Source organism: Cetorhinus maximus, chromosome 15 (assembly GCF_964194155.1).
Source record: "Cetorhinus maximus chromosome 15, sCetMax3.hap1.1, whole genome shotgun sequence".
Lineage (NCBI taxonomy): Eukaryota > Metazoa > Chordata > Chondrichthyes > Lamniformes > Cetorhinidae > Cetorhinus > Cetorhinus maximus.
In genome coordinates, this window is record NC_135893.1 from 13,073,462 (window position 1) to 13,099,267 (window position 25,806).

The following is a 25,806-nucleotide window of genomic DNA, read 5'->3' on the forward strand; positions in this document are numbered from 1 at the left end:
GGAGAAGAAGTAGGAGGGCTGGGGCCATTAAGGAGTTTGAATATGGGAATTAAAATTTTACTTTTGCTGCCAGCCCCTCAACTCTTCCAATATAGATGATCAAGGACAGGAGTAATAGGTGAGCTGGGCTTAGTGCAGGATAAGATATGGGCAGCTGAAATTTATAGAGGGTAGAAGATGGGAAGTTTGCCAGTTGAGCATTGGAATAGACAAAATTAGGAGTAGATAAAGGCAAAGGTGAAGATTTCAACGTCAGATGGGTTGAAGCAAATACAGGGGTCGAGGTGGACAATGTTACAGAGATTGAAATAGGCAGCCTTTGTGGTGGAGAGAAAATGGGGACAGAAATAGCGTGGTTCAATCTGGGGCTGTGGCCCCAAAGGGTTGCAATTGGTACCTAGGATACACAGTTTGTGTAAGGGGCCAACAAAAGTTGCTTCAACTTCATCACTATTTATCCAGTGAAATTGTGGCTCATTCATGACTGAAAATCAGACGAACAGTCTGACAGCACAGAGACGCTGGAGCAGTCCAGAGAGGCGGTGGAACAACAGAGCTGGGTGTCATTAGCATACATGTGCAACCTTAGTTGATGATTTTAGCAAAAAGCAACTTGTGAATGAGAAAGAAGGAGGGAAGGAAAGACCCATGGAGGACACAGGAGGTAGCAATATTAGGGTTGGAAGAGAAGCCATTGCTGAAGATGCTCTGGTTATGATCGTTTGCAAGAGTGGATTCAAACGAGGGCAACTCCACTGAGCTGGAGAATGGAAGAAAGGCTTTGGAAGAGAACTGTGGTCAACTGTGTCAAAGGCTGCAGGCAAGTTGAAGAGATGGAAAAAGAAATGTGCAATGTGGTAACCATCACAGAGGATGTAATTTATGACTGATTAGGGACATTTTCAATGCAGTGGCAAGAATGGTAAGTCAGCTGTGGCTCAGTTGGTAGCACACTCACCTCTGAATTACAAAGATCCAGTTTTAAGTCCCACTCCAGGGTTTGAGCACAAAAATTAAGGCTGACACTCCCATGCAGTACTGGTGGGGGACACCCCACTGTTGGAGGTGCCATCTATCAGATGACATGTTAAACCGAGGCCCTGTAAAAAAAAATCCCATAGCATTATTTTTAAGGAAAGCAGGGGAGTTAATATTTGTCCCTCAATCAACATCACAAAAAAAGACAGATTACCTGGTCATTATCACATTGCTGTTTGTGGGGGTTTGCTGAGCACAAATTAGCTGTTGCATTTCCAACATTACAACAGTGACTGCACTTCAAAAAATATTTAATTGGCTGTAAAGTGCTTTGAGACATCCGGTGGTCATGAAAAGTGCTAAATAAATGCAAGTCTTTCTTTTTCTTTCTAATTGGAGAAGTTTAAATGGAGTTTTGGGGAAGATGGGCATAGATTTGGAATGTTCAAGAACTTTGGAGAGGATAGGCAGATTGCAGGGATTTATATTTTAAATTACATAATATATATTGGGTTGAATTTTCCCCCCGTTGGGAGGGAAGTTGATGGGTGGGCGCGTGTGGGCGCGCTTCCGATTGGCGCCCCCGATCAGAGGCGCTGCGCCATTTTATGTGGGTGGGCCAATTAAGGCCTGCCCAGTATGATGTTCGCACGGAAGCGCTATAGGCTCCCTGTGCGGGCGGGGGAGAATGACTAAAATCGAGAGTGCGCTCTTTCGCTCATGCGCACGAAAGAGCGCACTCATCTCCCTGAGGCTAAGTGCTGCCTCAGGAAGGTCGCCCTTACTTTCAAAAATATTAAAAATAGAAAAAAAAAATTTCCCTAACATGTCCCCTCATGTGACATTGTCACATGAGTTAGGACGTGTTCATAATTTCCAAAAAAACTTTATTAAAATTTTTAAAACCCTGCATGAAACCTCATCCTGCCTGTGGATATATATATATATCATTGCAGCCTGCATTCATGCACTTTATATTACTCTGCAGCTTGAATTCCTCTCCATGTTACACCAAAGTCTGAATTTGTACAGTTGTGAATTAAACCATATATTATTTACACAGTGAATAACACAATGCAATCTGGCTATCCATAGTCTACGTAACATCATTCCTTTAAACACTATAGCTACTACTCCTATAACAATTACAACATCTAAACAGAACAGCTGATATTAAATGATGGAAAATAAACTGTTTAATTATTTTGTGTTTGACAGATATTATGTACAGGAAAGTGATAATTAAAATAGGGCTCTGGTTACACTTGGGGCTCACCTCCCTTCAACTGTGACCCTTGGTAGGTCTGATCCAAGTTCCCCAGGCCTACATTCATGGTTTCTGCACCTGGGCTTCAAGGCTGCTCTGAACTGTACTGTCCAGTGAGTAATCAAGGTAACAGTACTATGAGCCAGGCTTTTTACAATAACTATCAAACAGGTTAAAGGGGTTTGTAAATGCCTGGCCTACCCAATCAGGCCTGAAAAGTGATTTCTTGGCTTGGGAAGGAGCACCCCCAAGCACTGGCAGCCAAAATCAGCTTTCAATGCGACCATTGATATTTTATCCCCAGACTTGAACACACACTGTATCACAGCCCTGTCACTCAGAGTGCCTGTGCAGTATAAAAAGTGTACCGATATAGCAGTTCATACAGGATCCACTTTCTCCTCAGACTAATCCCACATCTTTCTTCCCAATACATTTTTAAGTGTTTACTTTAGTCTGTGGTATGCGCTTACTGCTGATCCTACACCGCAAATGAGTTCCAATCAATGTTCCCCCAGGCCCGATTCTGATTTCAAACAGGTTTCTTATCCAGTTCAGACCCTGGAAGCATGTGCTGCAAAATAAAACTGCTTGGTCGCTCCCACAAGTAATATCAGTTTCACAGCTGTCATACTTAAACACTTGCCTAATTTTTTAATTCCTAAACGATTAAAAGTACAACAAAACCCTTGCCAAAATCATCTTGTTTCACCTATGATTGGTAAAGTTATATGTAGTTGTATTTTAAAATATTCTAAATGTGCTTTTAATGAGGTTTTCTTTGAGGGTAATGATGTCTAATAATCAAAATATATACACTTCCATTTTGTTGAATCCATCCTCTAACAAAGGACTTTTTTTTTAAACACAGATTCCTGTTTCTTTAGGTCCAGCTGTCCTCTGTTGACACTTTACCATCTAATGCATTTATCACCTATGAGTTATAGCTGTCTATCTTGGCTCAGTGGTGATATTCACACCTCTTGGTCACAAGGCTGTGAAATCTCACTCCAGAGACTTAAGTATAAAATCTAGGCTGACACTTCAGTGCAGTACTGAGGGAATACCACACTGTTGGAGGTGCCATCTTTCAGATGAGATCTTGAACCAAATTCCATCTGCCCTCTCAGGTGCATGTAGAAGATCACATGGCACCATTCAAAGAAGAGCAGAGGAACTTTCCACAGTGTCCTGGCCAACACTTATCCCTCAACCAACTAAAATAGATGATCTGGTCATTCAATTCATTGCTGTTTGTGGGAGCTTGCCGCATAGAAACTGGGTGCTGCATTTCCTAAGTTGCAACAGGACCACACTTCAAAAAATGTACTTAATTGGCTGTTAAGTTTTGGGATGTGCTAATTTCTTGAAAATTGCAATATAAATGCCAATCTTTTCTTTCTATTTCAATTCTCAAGGTATCAAGGATGCTCAGAAATGCATCATTGCTAAACCCCAGTTTAAAAAAGTTCTACAACATGGCAACTTTTGCTTGCCAACCCAGTTATATTGGATTTTGGGAAGTGTATTGGAGTATCTTAAAAATAACCCTCTGTTGAAGCACCTTCCTACACTAATAAATTAAATCTGAACATTAGTAAACAACCTATCTATCCGCCATACACCAACACACTCAAACTCTGTACACCAATATATTGACCTCAGTATTTTTCTTTTTCTGAGAAATATGTGAAGATTCATTTCCTGTGGTAAAGTTTACTACCAAGGTGCAGAAAGGATGAGATAAGCCAGGAAGTAGTAATGAGGTGACAACAAAGCCTGCAGATTGTAGGAGGAGCTCTAAGTGGAGGACAAGTTACATGATTTTAAGGTTCTGGGAAAGGATAAGTTAGATTAGGAGATACTGTGGTGATTCTTGATTTCAACATGAAGAAGCAGGTAGAAAGAAGAGTGTGAACAATCTGATTTTCAAGTTTATGAAAAATAAGAAAGTATAGCAAAAAGCACACTATTATTCACCTATCCTATTTGAATCTACTTTACAGTACTAGAAATTGCTTCAATTTAAACTAACTCCACATATTTTTAAATATAGAGGTGATTTTCAGATTTTGCACTGAGAGAACCCCAAGGTGCAAGTTAACAATCGACCTCTGAGGTAATCTGAATGGAATAACCATCAAAAAAGCAGCAGAAAGTCTGTAAATTAGCTCCTTACAAACCAACAATCAAATGATAAATAATTTGCACAAATGAAAGACTTACATTTATCTAGCACATATCATAATCTCAGGATATCCCAAAGTATGTTACAGCCAATAAAGTACTTTTGAAGCGTAGTGACTGTTGTAATGTAGGAAGCATGACAAACAATTTGCACACAGCAAGCTCTGACAAAGAGCAATGAGATAATGTTCAGAAATTTGTTTTTTAATTATGTTGGTTGAGGGATAAATGTTGGCCAGGACACCTGGGAGAACTCTATTTCCAATGGTCCCATGTGATCTTTTATGCCTACCTGAGAGGGTAGATGGAGACTTGGTTAACATTTCATACAAAAAATGTGCCTCCAACAGTGCAGCATTGCCTTGGGACAGCATTGGGAGTGTCAAACTAGATTATGGGCACGCACCTCTGAAATTGAACTTGAACCTACAATCTTCTGAGGGAGATGGAAGTGCTATCACTGAACCAAAGTTAAACATTTTTTAAAATTCATTCATGGGATGTGGGCATCGCTGGCTAGGCCGAATTACTCTTGAGAAGGTCGTGGTGAGCTGCTTTCATGAACCACTGCAGTCCATGTGGTGTAGGTACACCCACAGTGCTGTTAGGGAGAGAGTTCCAGGATTTTGAACCAGACAGTGAAGGAATGGCGATATATTTTCAAGTCAGGATGGTGAGTGGCTTGAAGGGAAACTTCTAGGTGGTGGTGTTCCCATGTGTCTGCCCTTGTCCTTCTAAATGGTAGTGGTCATAGGTTTGGAAGGTGTTGGTGAGTTCCTGCAGTGCACTTTGTAAATACTACACACTGCTGCCACTGTGCATCAGTTGTGGAGGGAGAGAATGTTTCTGGATGGGATGCTAATCAAGCAGCTGCTTTGTCCTGGATGGTGTTAAACCTCTTGAGTGTTGTGGGAACTGCACTCACTCAGGCAAGTGGGAGTATTCCATCACACTCTCACTTATGCATTGCAGATGGTGGACAGGCTTTGGGGAGTCAGGTGGTGAGTTACTCACTGCAGGATTCCTAGCCTCTGACCTACTCTTGTAGCTACAGTATTTATATGGCTAGTCCAGTTCAGTTTCTGGTCAATGGTAACCCCCAGGATGTTGATAGTGAGGGATTCAGTGATGGTAATGCCATTGAATGTCAAGGAGCAAGGGTTAGATTCTCTCTTGTTGGAGATGGTCATTGCCTGGCATTTGTGTGGCGTGAATGTTACTTGCCACTTGTCAGCCCAAGCCTGGATGTTGTCCAGGTCTTGCTGCATTTGGACATGGACTCCTTTATTTTATCCATACAGCATTCTTCAGTCCACTCAAATGCAGGGGGTTTACCCCATTTAAAAAGGAAAATATTCAGACAGCAGCAAGGCCAAATAAGTGGGTTAAACATCAAAGGTCACTGTAACTTTTATAAGATTAAAGACAGGGACCCAACACAAAGTGACCTTCCCCATAAAAGTGCAGAAATGAAGTAGCACTTGCTAGACATCTGCCCTCAGGCATATTCCAAGATGCACGACAGGATTAGAAGTGAACTGCAAAATATTTAGGCATTGGTTTAAATCATTTTCAATTTGGCACCTTCATCAGCTGGTGCAAAGCTATCCTTTGGAATAAAATCCATATTCAAGCAGCCTGACACCACCAAATTACGCTGGGTAAAAACACTGTTTCTGAATACAAGTTAAGAGGTTAGGCTCTATGGAAAAGTTGAGATGAGGAAAATTCTCTAAAGACTTTGGGAAAACTTTTCCGGTCGGCAAGTGGGGGCGGGGCGCACATGAAATGACGCATGGTGACGTCGGGCATGCGTCCTGACATCACTGCGCGTCATTTAGATTGTCGGTTTGGCAGGCGCTCAGCCGAGTCGGCTGTGTGCCTGCCAAACTGTCAAAGGCCTATTAAGGCCATTAAGAAAGTAATTAAAGTTGTTAAGAATACTGTCCATCCAACCTTAAGGTTGGCGGGCAGGCGAAGAGCCCAGGCGGCCTTCACATTTTTCATGAAACCTCATCCACGGGCAGGACGAGGTTTCATGAAGGGTTTATTAATTAAATAAAAAATTTTGAAAAATTTAATGGACATGTCCCAGATCATGTGACAGTTTCACATGAAGGGACATGCCCTTAAATTTTTTTTTTACCTTTCTTCAATGTTTTATAAGTGAAAGTAATCTCCCTGAGGCACCTCTGTGCCTCAGGGAGATTACTGCACTCTTTTGCGCACATGCACGAAAGAGCGCAGGCCCTGACTCCGGGAATTCCCCCCCCCACCCCGCCTGCACAGGGAGCGCTCGGCGCTTCTGGGCGCGAGTCATGCTGGGCGGGCCTTAATTGGTGTGCCCACGTAAAATGGCAGCGCGGCTCTGATCGGGGGTGCCTATTGGGTTCGCGTGCGCCCCCGCACAACCCCCCCAACAGGGGGGAAATTTCTGCCCTTTGTTTTTCAAAGTTTTTAGAACCAAGCCTCCACTGACACATGAAAATAGATTCTGTCTTGGGCTCAATGTCTACCATAGGTAATTTAACAAAAAAGAATACTGTTTCTTTGAGATGTGTGGTGTAGTCATCTCCCTCACAAGTTAGGGAGTGGAGGCATTCTTTCCAAGGATGGAAACTGGACCCTTTTTTGATGGGAGCCCCGTTCAAATTACCTCAGAAGTTGATTGTTAACTTGCACCTTGGAGTTCTCTCCATCCTTCTGCAGTCAAAGAGACATTTGTTCTTTATTACAATGGAAAACACTTCCCAGCTTAAAGGCAGAAATATATGTGTGGGAATGTGGGTGCTTTTAATTTGCCACCTGTAAACCTTGCTTTGTTTATAATAAGTTTTTGTGAAAAATTCAGATAAAATAGTGAATGTTTGATTCTCTGAAAACGTCTGAAACATATTGAAGTGCCTGACAAATAAGGTAATAGCTTAGAAATCACTACTGATGATACCAGTAGACAAACACTTGGATATTAATATAAGATTCCTCTAAGTGCTAATCCATTTATTTTAAATAGCTGAATACCCCTGCTACAAAAGCAGGCAGAGGAACGTCACTCAATAAAAGAATGTCCCCATCACTGTAAATTTTGACTTTTAGACTGATGTTTCACACAATATATGTTTTATTTATTTATTTATTGCTCATTTACCCCCCTCCTTTATTGAAAGCTCTGATGCCCTTTGGATTATGTTTCAATGGGTGCCAGGCACCATCTAGTAGCTCAACTGACAGCCTACTTTTCAACTTGGACTTGGCAAAATTAATTTTGTGGAATTATTTGACCAGGTTGAGTGTCCTGGCCAATTGTAAGCCCAATTCTGCTCCCATCTTATATCTAAATGAGTCTCCAGAATTGGTTATATCACCCTGAGCTTAAGCCCAAATTAGTTCATTTTCTGCCCTCCACAGTCTGTTAATGGGGTATGATTCCATAAATGCACAAATTGACATTGCTAAGGCTCCACAGCTGCACACTGTTACTACTGATGGAATTGAATACCACAGCCCCACAACTCTCTGGGTAAAGAAGCTTTGCCAACCCTTTGTTTTATATCCTTACATTTATTCTGTATCTATGGCCCCTCATACTAGACCCCTTAACTACTGGAAACTGTCTGGTTCTATCAATCCTGTTCTATCATAGAACTGTAGAAAAGTTACGGCACAGAAAGAGGCCAATTAGCCCATCATGTCTGTGCCGGCCAAAACAGAAATTTTTTTTTAAAAACTAGCCGCCCATTCTAATCGCACCTTCCAGCACCCGGTCCATAGCCTTGCAGGTTACAGCACTTTAGGTGCAGATCCTGGTGCCTTTTAAATGAGTTGGGGGCTTCTGCCTCCATCACCAAACCAAACAGCGAATTCCAAACACCCACCACCCTCTGGGTGGAGAAATGTTTCCTCATGTACCCTCTAATCCTCCTATCAGTCAGCTTAAATCTGTGCCTCTGGTAATTGACTTCTCCACTAAGGGAAACAGGGCATCCCGGTCTACTCTCATAATCTTGTACACCTCAAGCAGGTCACCCCTCAGCCTCCTCAGTTCCATAGAAAACAACCCCAGCCTATCTAATCTTTCCTCATAGTTGCACTTTTCAAGCCCTGGAAACATTCTTGTAAATCTCCTCTGTACTCTCTCCAAAGCAATTATGTCCTTCCTGTAATGTGGTGACCAGAATTGTACACAAAATTCCAGTTGTGGCATAACGAGCATTTTATCATTACATCCCTGCTTTTGTATTCTATACCTCATCCAATAAAGGAAAGCATTCCATATGCTTTCTTCACCACCTTATTCACCTGTCCTGCCACCTTCAAGGACCTGTGGACGTGCACTGCAAGGTCTCTCGCTTCCTCTTTTCCTCTCAATATCCTCCCATTTATCGTGTATTTCCTAGCTTTGTTTGACCTTCCCAAATGCATTACTTCACACTTCTCTGTATTGAATTCCATTTGCCACTTTTCTGCCCACTCAACCAAACCACTGATATCATTCTGGAGACAACGGCTATCCTTTTCACTATCAACTGCATGGCCAATTTTTGCGTCATCTGCAAATTTTCCAATCATGCCACCCACATTCACCCACATTTAAGTCTAAATTATTACTAGATACAACAAAAAGCAAGGGACCCAACAACCATTATCCTTAGTTTCCTGTCGCTGAGCCAGTTTTGGATCCAAATCACCAAATTCCCCTGTATCCCATGGCCTTTTACTTTTCTGACCAGTATGCCATGTGGGACCTTGTCAAATGCCTTACTAAATCCAAGTAGACAACATCCACCGCACTTCCCTCATCAATCCTCCTTGTTACTTCCTCAAAACATTTGATTAAATTAGTAAGATATGACCTTCCCCCAACAAAACGATGTTGACTATCCTTAATTAATCTGTTCTTTTCTAAGTGAGAGTTTATCCTGTCTATCAGAATTGATTCCAATAATTTTCCCACCACCAAAGTCCAACTGACCAGCCTATAATTATTTGGCTTATCCCTCGCACCCTTTTTAAATAATGGTGCAATGTTCACAGACATCCAATCCTTTGGTACCTCACCTGCATCTAGTGACGATTGGAAAATGATCCTTAGAGCATCTGCTATTTCCTCCCTGGCTTCCCTTAACAGCCTGGGATACAATCTATCCGGCCCTGATCATGTATCCATCTTCAAGTATGTCAGTCCCTCCAGTACATCCTCTCTCACTATGTTTATTGTATTTCACACTCTTGCTCTTTAACTGGAATATCTAAATTATCCCTCTCCTTAGTGAAAACAGAGACAAAGTACCCATTGAGAACCCTGCCCACATCTTCAGCATCAGCGCACAAGTTACCATTTATATCTCTGATAGGCCCTACCTTTTCCCTTAGTTATTATCTTTCTCTTAATGCACGGGCAAAACATCTTTGGGTTTTCTTTGATTTTACCTCCCAATATTTTTTCATATCCTCTCTTTGTTTTCCAAATTATCTTTTTTGCTTCACCCCTGTACTTTCTATACTCCTCTAAGCTTTCTACAGTATTAAGTTTTCTGTGACTGTCATAAGCTTTCTTTTTCTACTTTATCTTACCTTATATGCTTCTAGATAACCAGGGGGCTCTATATTTGGCAGTGCCACCCTTTTTCTTTTTGAAGACATGTCTACACTTTGCCCGTAGAATCTCACTTTTGAATGCCTCCCCCTGGTCTATCACTGATTTCCCTTCAAGTAGCTATATCCAGTCCATTTTTACCGGATCACCTCTCAGCTTCATAAAATTTGTCTTTCCCCAATATAGCACTTTTACTCCTGTTCTATCTTTATCCTTTTCCATAATTATGCTAAATCTAACTCTATTATGGTCCCTACCTCCAAAATGGTCACCCACTGCTATGTCATCCATTTCCCCAGTTTCATTTCCTAAGACTAAATCTAGAATTGCACTCCCTCTCATTGAGCTTGTTACATGCTGGCTAAAAAGGTTCTCTTGAATGCAGTTCAAAAATTTTGTGCCTTGTGTGTTTATTAAACTGTTGGTATCCCAGTTGATATTAGGGTAGTTGAAGTCCCCAACTATTATTGCCCTATTGTTTTTGCACACATAAATTTGCCTGCATATTTGCTCTTCTTTCTCTCTCTCTCACTAGTTCAGGGTCTATAGTACACACCTAGTAGTGTGGCTGCCCCCTCTTTAGCCAGGATTTTCCTGTTGGCGATTTGGGGGCGGAGCCTGCTCGCCTACGGGAAAATGACGTGGGATGACATCGGGAGGAACCCCTGATGTCATCCCAGTCCCTTTAAATTTTCAGGAAGGCAGGCGGACAGTGAAATCAGCTGTCCGCCCGCCGACCTGTCAATGGCCAATTAAGGTCATTGACAGGCTAATTAAGATTGTTAAAGACCCTGCCCATCCAACCTTAAGGCTGGTGGGCAGGCCAGTGGCCCCAGCAAGCTTCTGATAATACATGAAACCTCATCCACTGGCGGAATGAGGCTTCATGTCCGTTTTTTAAAAGTTTCATAAAGTTAATGTGTTTCTTATTAACATGTCCCATCTCGTGCGACATTGTCACATGAAGGGGACATGTTAATAATTTTAATGTTTTTCTATTTTTGGTGTTTTTTTACCTGTCAGAAATCTCCCAGAGACAGCACTTGGTCTCAGGGAGCAGTGCGCTCTTTGACAGATGGAGAATCCCTCCCCCTCCCCACCCCCGCACAGGAAACGCATAGCCTTAATTGGCCCGCCCACTCAAAATGGCAGCAGACCCTGTTTCTGTGGCGGGGGTCGGCTGTCCACCCGCCGTCAAGCCGGTGGGGCCCGCACGCCCACCAAGGGCAAAATTCTGCACTTTATTTCTGAGCTCAACCCGTATAGCCTCATTTGATGATTCATTTAGTATATCATCCCTCCTCAGCTGTAATTGATTCTTTAATCAATAATGCTATACCCCCATCAATTTTAGTCCCCTCTCTATCCTGCCTGAAAACCCTGTATCCAGGGATGTTGAACTGCCATTTTTGCCTCTCTTTAAGCCAAGTTTCATTTATAGCAATGATATCATGCTGCCATGTGTCTATCTGTGTCCTGAACTCATCGGCTTTGTTTGCTATACTCCTTGCATTTAAATAAATACCTTTTAACAATACCAAATTCCTGTGCTGTAAACCTTTTTAACTTTGCTACTTCTGTCTTTCAGAGTCACTTGCTATTTTTCTGTCTCCCGCTCCCTGATCTGAATTTGCCCTCAGGTTCTCATCCTCCTGCCAATCTAGTTTAAATCCTCCCTAACAATACTAGCAAATCTCCATGCAAGGACATTCACTCGGTCCTATTCAGGCATGGACCGTCCAACTTGTACAGATCCCACCTTCCCCAGAGTCGGTCCCAATGCCCCAGAAATCTGAAACCCTCCCCCTGCAGCATCTTTCCAGCCATGCATTCACCTGGTGTATTCTCTGTTTTTTTATTCATTCATGGGATGTGGGCATCTCTGGCTAGGCCAGCATTTATTGCCCATCCCTAATTGTCCTTGCTCAGGGGGCATTTAAGAGTCAACCACATTGCTGTGGGTCTGGAGCCATATGTAAGCTAGACCAGGTAAAGACGGCAGATTCCTTCCCTAAAGGACATTAGTGAACCAGATGGGTTTTTATGACAATCAGTAATGGTTTCATGGTCATCATCAGACTTTTAATTCCAGATTTTTTTTTATTGAATTCATATTTCACCATCTGCCGTGGCGGGATTTCAATCCGGGTCCCAGAGCATTACCCTGAGTCTCTGGGATACTAGTCCAGTGAAAATACAACTATGCCATCGCCTCGCCATATTCACCAGCACATGATCTCGGAAGTAATCAGGAGATTTCTACCTTTGAAGTCCTGCTTACGAATCTCTTTCCTAACTCCCTGAATTTAGCCTGCAGGACCTCAACCCTTTTTCTACCTATATCATTGGTATCAATGTGAACACATCCTCTGGCTGTGCACCCACACCTCCCAGAATGCTTTGAAACCGCTCGGTTATATCCATGAGCCTTGCACCAGGGAGGCAACATACCATCCCGGAATCACATCTGCAACCACAGGAGCACCTATCTGTTCCCCTAAACATAGATTCCCCTATCACAATTGCTCTCCTGTCTTTTCTCCTCCCTCCCTGCACAGCTGAGACACCTATGGTGCTCTAGTCATGACTCTCGCTGCTCTCCCCCATTACTCAGAACTGAGTACCTGTTAGAGAGTGGAATGTAATCAGGGGTCTGCTGCACTACCTGCCTTGTCTTTCTTGTCTGTCTGACGGCCATCCAGTCCCTCTCAGCTTGCTCTTTCTTGAGCTGCAGGGTGACCACCTTCTGAAACATGCTATCCACATAGCTCTCGTCCTCACAAATGCACGTCAGTGACACCAGATGCTCGTCGAGTTCCAAGATACCGTGCTCAAATTTTTCCATTTGGCAGCACTTTCTGCATGTGTAGTTATCCAGAACATGGGTAGAGTCCTGGAGTCCCCACATGGTACAGGATGTGCACTCGAAGGGTATGAGCAGCCCTGCCATGCCTCAAATTAGTTATTTACTGCACTGAAATTGGAATTTAAGTAAACACAATAAAATGTTAATTAACTCTTGCTCTGTCCTCATGCCAGTTATTTTTTAAATCCCCGACTCTCGCTGGAACTCTCACTCTGTCCTTACAATGGTTTTTATTTCAAAGCCTCGATTCTCACTAGAATTCTTGCTCTGTCTTCATGCCGGTTTTTTTTTCAAAGCCCTAATTCTCACTGGAATACTCGTTCTGTCCTCGCGCTGATTTTTTCAAAGCCCCGATTCTCCCTGGAAACTCTCACTCGGCCCTCTCACTAGTTATTTTTTAAACCCCTGGCTCTAGCTGGAACACTCGCTCTGTCCTCACACCAATTTTTTTCAAAGCCCGATTTTCACTGGAACTCCATGTCTGTCTTCACACCTATTATTTTCTTTTAAATCCCCAACTCTCACTGAAACTGTTGCTCTATTCTCATGCCAGTTCTTTGTCAAAGCTCTGATTTCTCACTGGAACTCTCTCTCTGTCCTCATGTCGGTTTATTTCAAATCTCCAACAGCAAATTCTAATTCACTGTCCATAGCTGTTTTTTCCTTCTTATATTAATACGTTCATGATTTCAAACACTTATGTGCAGAATCGTCCCAGATTTGCACAGAGTGCAGTAGCAGGCGGGAAGAAGAACGTTTTGCCCGCCCACCACAATATCGCCCCAATCCCATCTCATTAATCATGCTTTCCCGGGAAACAAGTTGTTTTGCTAGCCGGCTGCTTCCAATTTGCCTGTCATGCTGTCATCTTGTCACTTCCTCATGCCGGACGCCAAATGTAAAGTGCAACCATGCGCAGGCCTTCCAATGTTTCCAGCCCAGGACTGCTGCACAGAAGGCATGACCCCGAAAGGCAAGAAGACTGCAGCTCCCTGATTCAGCGGCGCATCCCTGGGATGCCTTCTGGACACCGTTGGAGCCCGTCGCGATGTCCTCTACCCTGTCTCTGGCCACAGGGAGCCTATCAGTGTCACCATTCTGGCTTTGGATGTGGTGGCAGTGGTGGTCTGTGCCAATACTGCACAGAAGAGGTCGGCCATCTAGTGCAGAAAATGGATGAATGATCTCATCTGGGCCTCCAGGGTAAGGCAACCATCTAGTAACTGTAAACTCACGCACTCATAAGCCCATCACACATTCACAGGCATCTTACTCACTGCCACACATACCCTGGGATATCTCCTTCCCTCATAATGCCCTAGCCCTTGCTTGAGGCCAATTCTCCCCTTTCCCCAAGCAAGCCATAGCTCTGCAACCATTGAAAAGTCACCCCCGCCTTACGGCTGGTGCTGTAAATAGAGACCTGCCTGTGAGCCCCCGTAAAAGTGATGTTGTGATATCTGCAAAGCCTGGCGCTGATGACCGCAAGTGCTGCCCGAAGCAAGATAGGCAACAAACATCGAAGTCCCAAGCGAGGTGCAGCTTGCCAAGTGCACGTCACCTATGTTCAGTTGTGAAACGCGTCAGCGTGTAATCATGCCGACATGCTCGGATGATCCAGCATGGGGGGGTTGATTCTGGCAAGCTGGCCTTATAATGATATGCAGATGTGTTACAATGAAGCTCTCGATTGCGACGGTGGGAAACATAGCCCGCCATTGAAGAGCAGAGCAGGCGACTGCAAACTGGTTCCACGACATCGTGAAACCAATTTTTCACCATATTGTCCACTCACACCACAACACGCCCACCACCAAATGACACGGAAAATTCTGCCCTGTGTCTTGTGGTTTCCAGAAGTTTGAAATAATCACACTTTTAGACATAAATGCTGGAGCTGACATCAACTGTTGATTCTTGATGCTCTCCATGTGGGTAGTGGAATGATACTTTGTTGTTTTGGTACACTGACTGTAGTGCAGTGGTGAGTGATGTAGCATTCTGGATATAAATGTATACATGTGCGTAACAATATAGCTCCTAACACTTTTCAAATAATATAACAATAAATAACTCTTTTTAAAAAAAGCCTCTATATATCAATATCTCTATTCTAATCATTAACTTTTTAAAATACTATGTCTAAATTAAAGAAGATTAACAACCGATCTTTGTAATTAAACTGAACACCTTAAGAGTCTTTTAAAGCTTTTTTTTTGTTCGAAAACATTATTTACAGTATCACTTAGGTGGTAGGATGTTGTGCCTCCATCTTGTGAATTTGGTTTTCATTGCTCTCAGTGATGAGTTGGTGTACTGTACTGGCAATGATGTACATGTTGCCCCTAATATTGTAGGAGTTGTGCTTGATGTTGCTGATGTTGTGTCACTTGTTTATGATGTTTTTGATGTTGCACCGCTTGTTGGTGATATTGTTGATGTTGTCTCGCTTGTTAGTGACGTTGCTGGCATTGTTGATTACTTTTTCTGCTTTTCAGTTCAGGTGTAGGTCAAATATGGACTGTTTCTTTCCATTTGCTTACCAGTTTCAGTCTCATTGATGTATGACCTTGGAGTAGCAGCTTCACTAACAACTTTTGCTGGGTTCCAGGTTTTCATGAATTGGTCCTGTACATGTACTGTTTGTCCTTTCAACAGCTCAGACAGGGATTTAGCATGCTTGTTGAAGTGTTGACATCCTTCTACCTGTGCATCAGTTGAGATGTTTCTTACTTCCTCCTGGTCATTTGGAGGTTGTATCTTGCTTGGTAAAGCTGTCTTATACTTTCTGCCACTGAGGAGCTCTGCAGGTGATTTCATGTCAGCCTTGAGAGGTGTAGCTCGAAGTGACAATAAGGCAAGGTTCGGGTCTTCCTTTGGTACTTGACATTTCAAGAAGCTTCTCTTGATCATCTGAATGTGTCTTTCTGTAAAACTGTGTCACCTTGGTAATGTGGGATGAGGTTGAGCCCATATTGTTCACCAAATCCCTTAAGCACTCTGGAGGTGAATTGGGTTCCATTTATCACATATTACTTTTTCAGGAATCCCTTGCCTAGCAACAGAACTTGTACAGCTGAGATGATTGTTGTAGCTCTCAAATATTTCACCCTTCTGATAAAAGGGAACTTTGAGTAATAGTCTATGAGATACATTCTGGATTGTGTGTGAATAAATCAGGCCCCACAGTATTCCATGGTCTGGGTGGTACTTCAGTAACTATTATCTGCTCTTTCTGCTGTGTATTTCTATGCTTCTGACATACAATGTATGTAGACACCATCTTTTGTTGCTGAATTCTCCGGTGGCAAGCGGGGGCGGGGCCTGCTCGCCAATGCATAAACTGACGTGCGGTGACGTTGGGTGGGTGTCCCGACATCACCGTGCATCATTTAGATTTTCAGTTCGGCGGGCGCGCAGCCGATTCGGCTGCGTGCCCGCCCACCTGTCAAAGTTGTTAAAAACTAATTAAAGCAATTAAATGAGCTGCCCGTCCAACTTTAAGGTTGGTGGGCAGGCGAAGAGCCCAAGAGGCCTTCGCATTTTTCATGAAATCTCATCCACAAGCGGGATGAGGTTTCATGAAGGGTTTTAAAATTCAATAAAAATTTTTCAAATAATCCTTTGACATGTCCCAGCTTATGTGACAGTGTCACATGAAGGGATATGTTTTAAAAGTTTTTAAATGCTTTATTTCAGATTTTAAATGTCAAGCTGATCTCCCTGAGGCACCAGGCTCAGGGAATCCCCCCCACTCCCCCCCACCCACGCAGGGATCGCACAGCGCTTCCGGGCAAGCGTCACAATAGGTGGGCCTTAATTGGCTTGCTCATGTAAAATGGCAGTGCAGCCCTGATCTGGTTCGCACCCGCCCCCGCCTGCCCTGGGACAACCCCCCTAACGGGGGGAAAATTTTTCCCCTGAAGTCTTTGTGAATGTCTGTCTAGTGCACTGCTGATCTTGCTCTGCGCTTACACTTCTCCATTCCCATGTGGCCTTCATGTATCTTCTGGAGAAGTTCTCTTTGCCTCGTTTTGAGCATGATGATTCTGGATCTGGCCAGCAAAACACCATCTTCCAATGAGATGTCAACTTTGATTGACTGATACTGCTTTATTGTTGGTTGTGTTTACTGAAACTCGTCAGGCCATCCCTGGATCATGTACTGAGAGAGCATTTATAACTCTTCGTCTTTGCTGGTCTGAACTCTATTTTGACTCAATTTCGGTGGTGCTATGTTCATTAGATGTAAAGATCCATCACTTGTATCTTTTACCTTGCATTTCTCATGTGACGACAAACAAGATAGGTCACGTATTTCAGAGTGAAGTCATAACACTGAAGCTTCAAATGTAACCTCTGCAGCCTTGCTGTGCTCTGCACAGATTTTTCTTGTAGATCTGCTCTAGCAGGTGATGATAACTCTCCACTATGAAATTTCTCCCAAAGAGATATGTATGGAATTTCTCACATTCATGTACAGCTGTCAAAAGCTCTCTTTCTATGTTGGCATATCTGGTCCCAGGTGATGTTAGAGCTTTGGATGTGACTGCTGTAGGTTTTCCCTCTTGGACCAAGGGCACTCCCAGTCCTTTTGTAGAAACATCTGCTTGTACAGTGACAGGTTCCTTTCTGTTGTAGTATGACAGACTTGTCTCCTTGCATACTATTACTTTCAGTTTGCTGAAACTCATCTGATGTGACTCTGATACTCTGGTACTGAACGGCCTCTCTCATCAACTCTCATCAGGTCTCACAGGTGTGTCCTGACATGTAAGGTATGAAAGAACTCATGTGCTGGATCAAGCGAAGGAAACTTCTCAGCTCTTTCTTGTCTCTTGGGGCTTTGATTACAAAGATAGCTGCGGCTTTTTCAGGGCTTGGCTTGACTCTGTTAGGTGCGTACACCATTCCGAATATCTGACATTCTGTCATCTTCACAATGCATTTGTCTCCATTTAGCTTGATCCCAGCTTTCCTGGTTCTCTCTATGGCTTCTTGTAAACGGTGGTCATGATCTTTTTTATCTACACCATAGATCTGGATATCATCAGTTATGCCAAGTGCTCCTTTACATCCTCCGTATGTCTCGTCTACATTCTGCTGGAACACATCCTAGCTCATTTGGGTAGATACAGGAATTTGAACTGTCCAAAGGGTGTATTGAATGTTGTCAACAGTGAGGATTCCAATCAAGCTTAATGTTCCAATAGTCATTTCTGGCATCAAACTTGCTGAAAACTTTTGCTCTGCTGTCATGACCTCTTGCGGTGTTGGAGTAGGGTAGTGATTCCTCTTTGTTCCTTGATTAAGATCCTGGGGATGCAGGCATATTCATAGCCATCCATTTGGCTTCTCTCTCACAGCAATGGAATTTACCCAAACTGTAGGCTCTATGACTCCAGCAATCATTTTTTCTTCCATCTCTTGGAGCTCTGTTTCAAGCTTTCCTTTTAGTTCTATTGGGACTTTTCATGAAGGATGAATCACTGGTTTCTTCTCTGGATCAATGGTGATGTGATACTCAAAATCTTCAAAGCATCCAAAAACCTCATCAAAACACTCTCTGGGTACATTTAGACCATATCTTCCTTACATCTGATCAGAGGGAGCTTTTCAATGGGTGTACAATCTTCAACCCTCAATGATGCCTCCTTCATCTCACAATCAGCTGCAGCTCATCGCAACTGTGCAACTCTAGGATTGCAGAATCATCTGTTTTAGTGATGTAGAACATGAATTTTGGATTTTCCTTTGTGTGTCCCTCTGATTTGGGTCATTCCAAACTGTCGAATCTTAGTTCCACCAAATGCTGTGAGCATGACATTGCTTGGTTTCAGATCATCTTTCTTTGGATAACCATTTTCTTTCAAATTTTCAGGAGAGATTTTCTGGTAAAGTCTGAGCGGGATGATGTTACTATGTGCTATAGCATTAAACTTCTCTGTAGATTTATAGTTGTGGGCTTATTTCTTACCTTCTTCCTGATCTGAATGGCTATGTGAAATTCTTTTCTCTGGGAACTGTCACATCCTGACATTTCATGCAGTCGTATGATTCCTATGTCTATTGTGTCCTCAAACTCATCTGTCCTGCACATTTTTTCCCAATAATTGGGTTTTGCATAAGCTCTGCAGTTTGACCTGTATGCAGGACATTTCCTTCTGTCTGTGAACTCATGTGGTTGTTCAAAGCTCTTATGCATCTTTCTCTCTGTCTGGTGTGCATTCTTTTGTTCGTATTATACTGCATCAGCCCTGCTGCCTTTCCTTTGACTTAACTGAAGGTTAGCCATTTGGGTAGTCAGCATCTTCATCTGACTATTCGTGGTTTCACATGCTCTGACGTTGTCAACAGCCTAGGATGTTGTGAGCTTGTCTTTTCTAATCAGAGCTTTTTGTACATCATAGTGTGCAGAGCCCCAAATGAGCTGATCTACCAGCCTTTCATCTATGGGCAGGATTTTCCAGCCCCACCCGCCGCCAGGATCATCTGGTCCCGCAGAAAGTCAATAGACTTTTGGCTGAGCTGCTGAATTCCCCGTGGCAGGTTCTGCCACGATGGGGCTTGAAAATCCAGGCCTATGTCTTTGAATTTACACTTGCTGGCTACATTTCTTAATCTCATTAAGAAATTGCTGACAGACTCACCTAGTTCATGCCTTAGACTTTGAAACTCATATCAGTGGATCTGATGGTTTGACTTTGGCTGGAGTTGTGTCCAGAATTTCTAGAAAATTTTGTCATGTGTTTTTATTGTTGATCTCACTCATTTCCCAGCTATTAAAAACATCCCAACCTTTCTCTCCTGTCCACAAAAGGATGTAGCTGACCCTTTCCTCTTCACTAATGTCTTTTAGAAAATTATTGAATGTCAATTTGCACTTTTGTTTAAACTTATCAAATGCCTTTATGAGATCATCGCCTCTCAACTCATCATGGGCTGGAGCTGCACATTCATTTTTGTGGTGGCGGCCATTTCGCTTTTGCAAGATTCATTCAGTTTTCTCTCTCTCTCTCTCTGGCACTAACTTGGGTTGATTTTTCTCAATCTAATTCAGCATTTATTTTGTTTATAATGCTTGTGTTTTACTCCCAAATACCTGCTGCCACCATGTTATACCTTGTGGTTCCCAGAAATTCAAAATAATCCCACTTTTGGACATAAATGCTGAAGCTGACATCGACTGTGTCTCTTGCAGCTCTCCATGTGGGTGGTGGAGTGATACATCATTGCTTTGGTACATTGACTATAATGCAGTAGCAAGTGATGTGGCTTTCTGGATGAACACATATGCATGTCCATAACAATATAGTTCCTAGCTTTTTTTGAATAATATTATAATATAACATTTCTATTATATCTGCATTGTTCTAACGAAAAAATCATTATGTCAAGGCTTTCTTCATATTTATATTTCACAGGTGCATACTGTTGCTGGGGTAGAATTTCACAGGTGCCCACTTCTGTTGGGGTAGAGTTTCACGGGCACACACTGTTACTAGGGTAGAGTTTCATGGGTGCCAACTGTTGCTGGGGTAGAAATTCACAGGTGCACATTATTGCTGGGGTAGTGTGTCATCGGCCACACTGCTGCTGGAGTAAATATCCAAAACTTAATTAGCACGCATGGAAAGATCAAACCTGGAGTCTTTCTGCTTTGTACAGCTCAGCAACAGCCTGAGTGGTGCAGTTACTCCATGAACCACTAGGAAAGGTGTATTTTATTATATTTTATAAATACTCTGGCTGCAAGAGCAGGTTAGGGGTTAGGAATCCTGCAGCGAGTAACTCACCTCCTGACTCCCCAAAGCCTGTCCACCATCTACAAGGCACAAGTCAGGAGTGTGATAGAATACTCTCCACTTACCTGGATGAGTGCAGCTCCAACAACATTCAAGAAACTTGGCACCATCCAGGACAAAGCAGCCCACTTGATTGGCACCCCTTCTACAAACATTCACTCCTTCTACCACCGACGAGCAGTGGCAGCAGTGTGTGCCATCTATAAGATGCACAGCAGAAACTCACCATGGCTTCTTAAGCAGCACCTTCCAAACCCATGACAATTACCATCTAGCAGGACAAGACCAGCAGATACATGGGAACACCACCACCTGGAGGTTCCCCTCCAAGCCACTCACCATCCTGACTTGGAAATATATCACCACTCTTTCACTGTCACTGGGTCAAAATCCTGGAACTCCCTCCCTAACAGCACTCTGGGTGTACCTACTGCAGCGGTTCAAGAAGGCAGTTCACCACCACCTTCTCAAGGGCAATTATGGATGGGCAATAAATTCTGGCCTAGTCAGTGACACCCACATCCCATAAATGAATAAAAACAATTATGCTCGGGTCAAGTGTCACTCAAATCCAATGTTTGTCTGAGGAAGAAGCTGAAGATTATGTTCCAAATGACTATGATTTTCACATTTTTAATGCAATCATAAAGTATCCATAACAGTTCCTAATCCACCACAATTCAATAATAATGAAAAGCCCGGTGAGTAAATGCAGAAGTTGTCCAGCAGTAAAGAGTTGAACCAAATCCCTCAGTGCTCAGGCCTGTCCCGCTTGGCTGCATTTGCCTCTATCCCCTTTAATTTGATGCTATTTTTACAACTGTGTCCTATAGCATGACGCCAGTGGGATTATTTCACTCTGTGATGGTTTGAAATTTGACCATGAAGATCTATGAATGTGATACGGAGAGATCAGCATTCTCTCACATAACTAGTCGGTGGAATGTGAGTGATATTGGAGTGAATTTTTTTTTTCTATTCGGTGTTGCCACTCCTAAGGTAGGAACCTAGCATCTCTCTCAAGGCCTTTTTGTCATATTGGTTAGATCCCCAGGGAATGAGATGCGAATGACCTCCATACCTCCCCCTTTACCCAATTAATATTGTGTTTGCTCTCCTTCTGGCTTTACAGCAACAACTTCCATTTATATAGCAATGTAGCCAAGCTTTCCAAGGCACTTCATAGAAGCGTAATCAGACAAAAATTGACACCAAGCTAAAGAAGTATGTTTTAGAATAGATGACGAAAAGAGGTTATCTAAAGGAGAAGGAAGAAATGGGGAGGTTAAGGGCTTCCAGAGCTTAAGACCTAGGTGGCCTAACATGCCTCTGCCAATGGTGGAGTGAAACTTGTGGGGAAGGCATAAGAGGATTGGAGAAATGCAAAATTCTTTGTGGGTTGTAAGGCTGGATAAAGTTACAGAGATAGGGTTGGCTGAGGCCATGGAGAGATTTGAGCACAAAGATGGGAATTTTAAATCAAGGTGGATCTATTCTTCCTGTCAGCCTATTGTAAAGTGGGTTGAACAACCATGTGACCATATTATAACCCATGCCTATTGGGATTGGAACTGATGTGGAGCTGCTTCTAGGTAATAAGGCTGGGTAATTAGTTTGTACCATGCCAGAAGCCCATGAACATATGGAGCTGCCTTGGTAGTCTAGAGTCTGATCCAACAACAGATTGCAAGGGCCTGCGGAGGAAAAAAGGTCATGTGGGATGGCGGGCACGTGGGATAGAGCCCCAAAAAGTTTGTTTTGGAACCATGAATCCATATGTAAAAAGAGCAGGATCAATATGTTATCAGAATGAGTTTGCAGATTAGAGAGATATCAATAGCACTACTTTAAGGGAAGGAAGTTCGCATTCTTTAACGCTGTCAATCAGCAGTTGGCATTGAAGGGATATCCATGATAAAACAATCATACAGGAACACTGCATGTAACTGGCTCACTCCAGAATCTTAGTGTTGTAATATCTTATATAGACCTGCAGGACCTAGAGGCCCTCGCCTTTATACTTATCAGGGCAGTTTGTAGAACCTTACAGTATAAAAGATCATTCATACCCATCGTACCAGCCCTTTGAAAGAGTTGATGTAGAAGTCACTGTTTGCTGGTCACTTGAGATATGTGTGCTTACATATACTGCTAAATCCTACAAGTTTGATTCCATGTTTTAAAATGGTTGTTGGGTTCTTTTGAACGCTTTACTTCCTCCACCTATTCCATAACTCAGTTTTATAATGACTCTCTTGAGTTTCATATTCTCTTCCCCACCACCACCCCCCCATATCAATTCCACAGCACTTCATCCATTTTTTCCATTTGTCTTTTATGCTGTCTCAATTATCCAGACAAATTTTCTGATACACTCTTCCTGCATCCTTATAATGTAGAAATCAAGACTCATTACACTTTCTTCCACCCCAGCACATTCTTTGCTAATATCATTGGTCTCATCTTAGTTATGTGATAGGACAGATCCCTCTGACCTACTAGCTATTCACCCGGCAACCCCTCTTTCACTCGTTTGTCCCACTCAGTGGAATATTTCTGATTCTGATCTCTATTAAACGTCAATTCTTCCATCCCTCTCGTGGGATGCCTTCTGGTCCCTTCCTCTCACCTCACTAGCTCTGGACTGACCTGTCAATGTCTCTGCCATGCTCCCCCTCTGACTCACTGGTCCCTCTCTGCTACAGGCAACTTGACACACCAGTCCATCTCAGCTCTAGCCCACTCTGAATCACTGATCCACCTTTGACTCACTGATCCCTATCTGCTCTAGTTTCTCTGGCTGCCCATTCTTTTTCTTGTTGCCAGGGATTTTGTTCCATACAGAAGTGTTTGAAATTCTAGAGGGAGAGAGAAAGCAGTGTGCATTTGAGTGACATTATCAGAGTTTGATGTGAGCATCCCACCCACAGTAATTTTATTTAAAATATGTTTTTAATTTTGTACAAATGAACTTCATCAATGACTAAAGGATTGTGCTTCAACTCACACCCCCACACAAGGAAGGTCTGAATGGGGTATTGTTTTCAGATATTCAGGAAAATATACTCCCGTCCTCAGAGAACTGAGTTGATTCCAAAAATCAATTGTTCAAAATGAAATTCAAAAGCAATTGGAATATTTGGAATTATTTCAAGTTATGATTCAGAACAAAAATGGTGCTTGAGTTGAGGAACATCAATGGGTTCACCCTGAGAGACACTACGGACCTGAATGCCACTCAAAAATAAACTGAATGTAAAGGCAAAGGGGAGCAGGTGGAGGCTGTTGTAGAGAGAGCAGGGAGGGGTGAGAGGGGTAAGTGAGAATCACAATGGGCGGAGCAAGCACAAATCTGAATGGAGAATTTAGGTGGTGGATGAAAGACAGCAGTCAAGGGTTAAAATGTGGAATCTGGGGAGAGAGGTCAGGAAGGAGATTGGAGGACATAAAGCAGGAAGGGTGGCATTTAGGGTATGGGGAGGAAATTAGGCAGGCAGGATTACATTGTACATTCTGGAGGAGCGGGGCAGAGTACAGGGAAGATTGCCATAAGGGTAGAGACATGAAAGGACTTGGGGCCTGGTGACTTGTAGAAGAGGAAGGAAATAAAAGTTTCCAGAAAGATCTACACTAAGGGATGGGAGGAAAGAAGGTGAGAAGGCAGTCATTGACATTGCAGGAAAATGTTTTAGAGGTTTTCTTTCAGGATGAAAAACTTTCTTTTTTAAGAAAATGTTAGAAAATTAGGACAAAATAGGTGAAAATATCACTTCTCCAAAGGGATGAAAGCAATGACTACCCAACACTATGGGAAGAGAAGTGAAATCAGGGCACTGGACAAAATAAGCATCGTTTGTGGACAAGAGTAGGCTGTGCAAGGGGGCCTGGGCATACTTTGGCCTGAAAATCAGTTAGATTGAGGTCTATTGCAGTGCTGCAGACAGCACAGTCTTGGCACAGTGCAGGAACTGACTGATGGAACAGTGATTGCAACCACACATAATTGCTGCCTAGTTAGTGAATGATTGCAGTTTGTGTTTAGATTGTAGGGCATACAAATTACATGACACTGGCTGGCTCTGTCAGCTCCATTTCCAGTGGTCTATTCTTTCCCAAAATAAATGTTTCTGTGGTTTAAGTTTAAATTGAGGCTCTTCAAATATGCAGTGGTACACCAGGGCCAATTACAACTCTAAGCCTTTCGAAAATGAAACACCTTAACAAAGCTAACAGTGCCCCATACAACAGCCATCTTTTTCGACCTATCCGGAATTGCTGCTACTTCAATTCAGACAACTGAAATTCCTGACTGTATTCCTTGAAATCATTAACATGCTTGCTCCCTGTGTAGCTCATTGAGTGATTGTACCACCCAGGGTTGTACCAACCCTTAAAGACTAGGAAGCGCTCCAGTTCAATCCCTGGAGTTTGTTGCTAGTCTCAGCTGAGATGGGGTGTGGGGTCCTTCAATTGGCCTCAGTGCCTGGAAAAGGAGAGGGCAAAATTCTTTTCAATTACCAATCTTGTTGGGAGGAGAACATCCAGCAGTTAAAATGGAGCTTCTGAGAGGGAGGAGATCAGGTAGGATTATGACAGAGGAGCAAAAGGGAGAGATAATAAAGTGTAACATTGAAGGCCGGGTCAAGGCAACAATTTAATGGTTAGTTTACTGGGAGTGAAGAACAGACAGTCAGGGTGATAAGACAGGTTATTAGGGGAAACAGGGCCAGTTAAATTTCTACAGGAGAGGAAAAAGAAGTTGGGAATGCATGTATGAGTGAAGGGAGCCAGAAGAGTTATGACAAGAATTTGGCTCAACTTTGATGCCCCCCTCAAGCCAATAGCCTGCTGACATACAGTAAATGAAATGGATGAGAATGGTGCATGGCTGGAGAATGGTACCTTAGCTGACGTCAAACTGCATGTGCTTAAATTCTGTTAAAGCAGTGATCCAGATAGTATTTACTTGATCTAGTTTCCTTCTTCCAATTTTCTCACAGGTCTCTAATTTACTACCAGTATAAGCAAATTGGATTTAGTAGCGTAAAAATGCACAAATGCTAGTCTCGCAGAATATAATTCAGAACAACTCCTCAGAAGAGGAGAT

At 42.8% G+C, this 25,806-nt stretch overlaps 1 protein-coding gene across 10 annotated transcripts in view; it reads left to right on the top strand.

Annotated features, from left to right (window-relative positions):
- prdm16 (PR domain containing 16) overlaps positions 1–25,806 on the top strand; it is a 798,908-nt gene that overhangs the window by 234,199 nt on the left and 538,903 nt on the right. The window lies entirely within an intron of this gene.